Raw genomic sequence first — 6670 nt, 5'->3', positions numbered from 1 at the left:
AATCAAGCACGTCAACATATATGTTCTCAGCAAATAATTTCCCAATTCTTGTGTCCTGCATACCTTGCCTTTTGTTTTACCATCCTAGATTCCCCATCCCCCTCCCTCTGTTATGACCCATCCTCCTCCCACATTGTCCCTGTCATCCCCGATTGCCCTCCGTGCCTCACCCCTCCCCAAATGATCTGTCAGTGATCTTAATTAGTCTAAGTCTCTCCAATAGTTATCACAGCTGACACATGCCTCTACATGAACTCAAGTCTGACTTTAGGCCTAAACCCCATTGGGTAAAAAGAGCATACTATAAAGTAGAACCCAACTGGGCCCATACCGCTCACTGCAGCCATCAAATATCCATTTTTTTTTAAAATGGGACGAATAGTTTTACCGTTTTTTTTTGTTGTTGTTGTTGTTGTTGTTGCCTAACATTCATTCCCTGAGCATCATCACAGCGTACTAAATGTAATCTCCCATCTAGAATAAACTGCACAGTGACCCAATCAAGCATGTTATCATCAATAATATTCCACTTCTACTTTCTTGCTTATGCACATATATATGGTTTTTTTTCCTCTTCCTCTTTTTTTTTTAATTTTTTTTCCTATGTTTGTCCCTCTGCCCTGTCTCACTCTCCCATTACAATATCCCTGCTATATACAGTTGTCTTCCAGAAGAGTTACTGAAAAAGTGATACATACAAGTAAAGGGAGAGAGGCCACAAGTTCCAACCATCAGCTCATAAAGTTTTTGGTAATAGGGAGCATAAACTCCACTCAGGGTTGGATAAGGAAGGGTCTCCGGCAGATCCACAAGTGTAGGTGAGTCTCCAAGGAATGCAGTTTCAGGAAAGCAGTTCTTGAGAATACTATACACGGAGGGGGGGGGCGCCTGCCAGGCTGTTCCCGTCGCGCGGCTGCGCTGGGGCGGGGCGTGAGCCCCACCCGGCCGCGTGGCGCGCCCCCCGCAGTGGGGGGGGCGCCGGCCAGGCCGTTCCCGGCGCTCGGCTATACTCTAGTTTTAAATATGATTTCATTTTATTTACCATATTTAACACACTAAGAGTTTTTATTGCCTTGAAATAGGTACTCCATTATAATCTCAAAAATACTTTCGTAATCTTAAATAAAAGAAATGAAAAATGAATTGTACCATAAATATTGATCATGGACTTTTGAATTTTGATGTACTATATGGAGGAAAATTATTTTAGTTAGATGTAAAATTCCTCAAAAGAGATAAAAACTGAGATTATATTAGAACGTTTAGATTTTTTTTTGAGACAATTATCTTATTAAAGAACCTAGTTAGTATTAAAAAATCATTAGGGGACCAGATGGTGGCACAGTGGTAACAAAACTGGACCCATATGGGACAGGTCTGCATCCCAGGGATGCTAAGGGAGCACCCTGGGTGTGTTCATATCTGAGATCCAGGCTGGCTGAGACTGGGGGTGGATTGTAGCATGAGACCCTGTCTGGGGTGCCTGTCATTCTGTCTCTGTCTCTATTTGTTTCTCTTTTGGAAGAAATAAGTAAGTTTATAAAAAGGAGTATCATTAGAAATTTCATAGTATAGATATACTTCACTTCATTATGCTTTGCTTTATCATGCTTCATACCTACTGTGTTCTTTCAAAGGTTGTGACAACCTTCAGTTGAGCAAGTTAACTACTAGGCCACAATAGTGGCCCAACACTTACTTTTCAAGATACATTCTTTGGGGCCAGCAAGTGGCATAGTGGGTAAGGCACTGGACTCTCATGTGGTCAACTATGGTTCAAGTCCCAGACCAGGAGGCTTGAAACATTCCAGGAGTGTGGGGTGTGTGCCCAAAATCCTGAGAGCAGAATGGAAGAGAAGGGATTGTGGTGTGGCCATCCCCTTTGGAGGGTGATTTCTTGCTTTCTGACTGTCTGTCTTTCTTTCTCCCTGGTGTGTGCACATGGCCTATAGCAAAACAGCATTCCTCAAAGGATAATTTTATTACCATATTACATTATTATTATTTCTTAAAGAGATCCTGTATAATTTTGAAAGCCTTTTGAAATTATACATTTAGAAGTAAACATAATTTTATAATAAAGTTAAAATAATCCACAACAGATATGCTCATATGTGCTTATATTTTGATAATTCTCATACATATTTAAAATTATTTCACTTTTGTTATCTTTGTTATGGTAGTCTGTGATCAGTGATCTTTGATGTTTTATTGTTTGGGGATATGAACAACATGCATAAAAATGGCAAAATTTTAATATTATTTTAAAGGTTTTTGCAATAGGGTGCATGTGCTTGCTGGGGAGAGACAGAGGGAAAGTGAGAAATCACCCCTTCAGGAAGAAGGGCAGACTGCAATCCATTCTCTCCATTATCTTCCTGGGATTTGGGGCACATGCACACATATACTCAGAGTGATTTTTCAAGCTGCAGTCCAGGACTTGAACTTTGGTCATCCATGTGAGAGTCCAGCACCTTTGCTGCCACATCACCTGCTGGTCCCATAAATGGTGAACTTAATCGATAAATGTGTGTGCTCTGATTGCTCCACCGACCAGTTAGTTGTTCTCCATCTTTTTCTCTCTCCTCAGGTTTTCCTATTCCCTGAGATGGAACAACATTGAAATTAAGGCAATTTACCCTACAATGGCATCAAGTGAAAAGAAGAGCCACACATATCTCACTTGAAATAAAAGCTAGAAATGATTAAGTTTAGTGAGGACAGCATGTCAGAAGCTGAAATAGGCCAAAAGTTAGGCCTTTTGTACCAGTTCATCAACTTTTGAAGCAAAAGAACAATTATCAAAGGATATTAAAAGTGATACTCCAGTGAACACATGCAAAGGAGCCTTATTGCTGATATAGAGTAAATTTTAGGGTCTAGACTGAGGATCAAGTCAGCCACAAATAATTCACTTTTTCTAAACTGAAGCTTAATCCAGAGCAAGATCTTCACTCTCTTTAATTTTAGGAAGTCTAACAGAGGCAAGGAAGCTGTAGAAAATGTTTGTTGAAGCTAGGAGAGGTTGGTTCGTGAGATGTTTGGAAAGAAGTCACTTCCATAACATCAAAGAGCAAGGTGAAATAGCAAGTGGTGGTGTAGAAGCTGCAGCAAGTTGCCCAGAAGACCCCGCTAAAATCATAGATGATCGCTACATTGACAACAGATTTTCAATGTAAAGAAGTAACCTTATATTGGAAGATACTATTAAAGGATTTTCATAGCCAGACAGGAGAAAATAATGCCTTGCTTCAAAGCTCCAAAAGATAGGTTGAGTCTCTTCTAAGAGGCTAAGAAGTTAATGATTTTAAATGGAAGCAATCATCATTGGGACCAGCAGTTAGCATATGTTGCTGGACTCCCACGTAGTCAACCACGGTTCGAGTCCCAGACCCGGTGGCTTAAACTCACACCAGGTGCATGTGCATGCGTGCCCAAGATCTGGAGAGGAGAATGGAAGAGAAGGGATTGCGGCGTGGCCATCCGCCCTGGGGTTGATTTCTCGCTTTCTGTCTCTCTGTCTCTCTCTGTCTGGCAAGCGCACACGCCCTATAGCAAAAACCTCTTCAAAAAAAGAAAAAAAAATTGGAAGCAATCATCATTTATCACTCTGAAATCATTAGGGTCCTTCAGAATTAGGTTATCTGAGGGGTGAGATGATGGCACAGTGGTAAAAATGTACATCCCTGAGAGGCAGACCCACATACAGGGGTTGGGGTTGTGAATTCACATCCAGAGACTTCTCTGGCATGCTGTCATACACATGCCTATGGTTCAGGGCTGGCTGGGAGTGGATCACAACATCAAGACCCTATTGTAGGTAGCTGCTCTCTCTCTCTCTCTCTCTCTCTCTCTCTCTCATTCATGGAAGAAACAAAGGTTTTTTTTAAAGAAGGATTAGGATAAATCTGTTCTGCCTGTACTTTATAATCTAAACAACAAAGCCTGGGAAAAAAAAGCCTAACTGTTTACACCATGACTTACTGAAGATTGAAGCCTACCATTAAGACCTGCTGCTCAGAAAAAAAAAAAAACTCTGTTTAGACACCACTGTTTATATACAATGTTCCTGACCACTTTAGTACTTCCATGGATATGTATATAGAGATTAATATTTTCATGCTTGCCAACACAATATCCATCCTGCATTCCATGAATCAAGGAGTAATTTCAACTTTCAAGTCTTATTATTTAAGTAATAAATTTCATAAGATATAGCTGACATAGCAAGTATTCCTCTGATAGAACTGCACAAAGTCAATTAAAAACCTTCTAGAAAAGATTCACCACTCTAAATGCCATTAAGAATTTATTGTTTATGGGAAGAGGATAGAACATCACTGTTAACAATTTTTGAAAGAAGTTGATTCCAGCTCTCACGGATGACTTTTAGGAGTTCAGGACTTTAGTGGAGGAAGCAACTACAGAAATGGTGGGGACAGTAACAGAACTATTGGGTTTTTGGAAAAGTCATGATGCATTTTTTTTTTTTTTTTGTGAGAGGTTTTTGCTATAGGGCGCGTGCGCTCACCAGAAAGACAAAGAGAGACAGAGAGATAGAAAGCGAGAAATCACCCTCCGGGGGGATGGCCACACCGCAATCCCTTCTCCTCCATTCTCCTCTCTGGATCTTGGGCACGCATGCACACGTGCCCGGCGTGAGTTTTAAGCCACCGGGTCCCGACCTCAATCCGTGGTAGACTACGTGGGAGTCCGGAGATGCATTTTTGAATAGAAAAAAACACATCATGACTTTTCCGACAACCAAACAGAATTAGAAACGGAGCCTGAAGTCTGAAGATATGACTGAATTGCTACAATCTCATGATAAAACTTTAATGACCGAGAAGTTGCTTCACATGGACAAGCGACCATCTACTCATGGTGAAGATGCTGTGAACATTACTGAAATGGCAACAAAAGATTTCAAGTACTGGATAAACATAGTTGATAAAGCAGCAGCAAGTTCTGAGATTATTGCCTCCAATTTTGAAATAAATTTTTATGTGCTATCAAACAGTATTGCTTGCTACATAGAAATTTGTTATGAAAGGTACATTCTCTATTAAGACATAAGGCTACTGTACACTTAGTAGACTATACGTTAAACATACCTTTTTGCACTACAAACAGTGGGAACTATATGCACTGAGAAACAAAAATATTTGACTGGCTTTTTCGCAGTGGTCTGGAGTTGTACTCATAGAATCTCTGAGGTATGCCTATATTAAATTTTTATGTAACTATGATTAAATTACCATAGTATAAAACCAAATATTGTTTTTTATTTCTTATTTTTTATTTTTAATTACTGTATATCTTTACAGCATACAAAGTGGGCTTTCCAGGTATGAGTCTATTGTTTTAAAGATACTTTATAAGTATAATCCCATAAATTATCTCCCTTTTTAAAATTCAGACACATTTATATTTCACAGAAAATTACATGTCCATCCTTTTTATGTTTTAGTGAGGAGCAAGGAAGTTCATTATTATGTGAAGGCAAGAGCTGACATCAGCAAAATCAGAACTGAGTTCTTAAGCTTGTTCCTGGGCTGCGTCTCCGTTCTAAGAAAGACTCTAAGAATCAAAGGGCAAACATTTTTACTGAGAGCCTACAGCATGCAAAACTCTGTAACTGTGCTAGGCAGCCCAGATGTACAAGGTGAAAGCCAGAGCCTGGAGGGATTTGGCCTGGGGATTTGGGGTAGGCTGTGAACTTAATTGTACTCTGAAAGGACCCAAGTGCGTGGCTATTTTGTGTGCTACAACCACCCAGTGAGTTCTCTAGTGAACTCTCATCAGGTACAGGGACTGAAGTTTATTCTCCACACCCACCCTGCAATGACCTGCCTAAAACTGGCCCCTTTAGGGATGAATCACATTCTCGCTTACCTTAGTCCAATTAAGAAATACCCAGTAGTAAATAATCTGGCAAGCACTTTGTAATGAAACACATGTAAACATCAATTTTGGCCCCAATAGAAAGACAACGGTTTAATGGCAGAAACAAATACTATGCAATTTAGCCAAATCATCTAATTTTTAAAACTCTTGTCTACATTTTAAAAGTTCTATCTAGCTTATAAAAAACAATTAATCTGCTCACAGGAGCTGTATTTTTCCACTTCATAACATTTATTTTCATTTGCCCATTTCCTTTATTATCTCCTGTTAGAAAACTGTTTCTAGCATTAATTTGTTTATTCTAAATATGACGGCAAAAATCCATTGGATTTATTGCCCAGACTCCCTGGTGCCCATAAATATGATCCTCAGGATATTAAGAGAAAATCAAGTTTTTGCTATTTTTGAACTGCCTTGGCATTAGCAGTTATTGTTTAGAAACTGGCAGAAATAAACTAGTATATGAAGGAATTCTGACATATACCCAGTAGACAATTTAACTCTGAGTCTGATGGCCATAAGCAAAAAAGCACAGTAGCTACCAGATGATACCCAAGGCAACCACTACGCATACTTATGATGAAAAGTTGTTTCCATGTCCTTTTATAACTCACACAATATTAAACAAGAGGCACAAAGACAATTGCTCGTGAGCAGTACCAGAGGAAGGGCAGAAAGCTAAGTATTTGACGATAGCGCATGGGTTGTGCTATAAAGGCTCCGCCCCCTTTTTTTTCCCCCAGTTTAATGGCAGATCCATTTC

At 39.6% G+C, this 6670-nt stretch overlaps 1 pseudogene; it reads left to right on the top strand.

Annotated features, from left to right (window-relative positions):
• Positions 1-2645: 2645 nt before the first annotated feature.
• On the top strand, positions 2646-3286 carry LOC114006118 (tigger transposable element-derived protein 1-like; annotated as a pseudogene).
• The last annotated feature ends 3384 nt before the right edge of the window (positions 3287-6670 follow it).

The sequence above is a fragment of the Tupaia chinensis genome, unplaced genomic scaffold, assembly GCF_000334495.1.
Source record: "Tupaia chinensis unplaced genomic scaffold, TupChi_1.0 Scaffold145685_1, whole genome shotgun sequence".
Taxonomy (NCBI): domain Eukaryota; kingdom Metazoa; phylum Chordata; class Mammalia; order Scandentia; family Tupaiidae; genus Tupaia; species Tupaia belangeri.
This window is presented reverse-complemented; position numbering and strand designations above follow the sequence as displayed.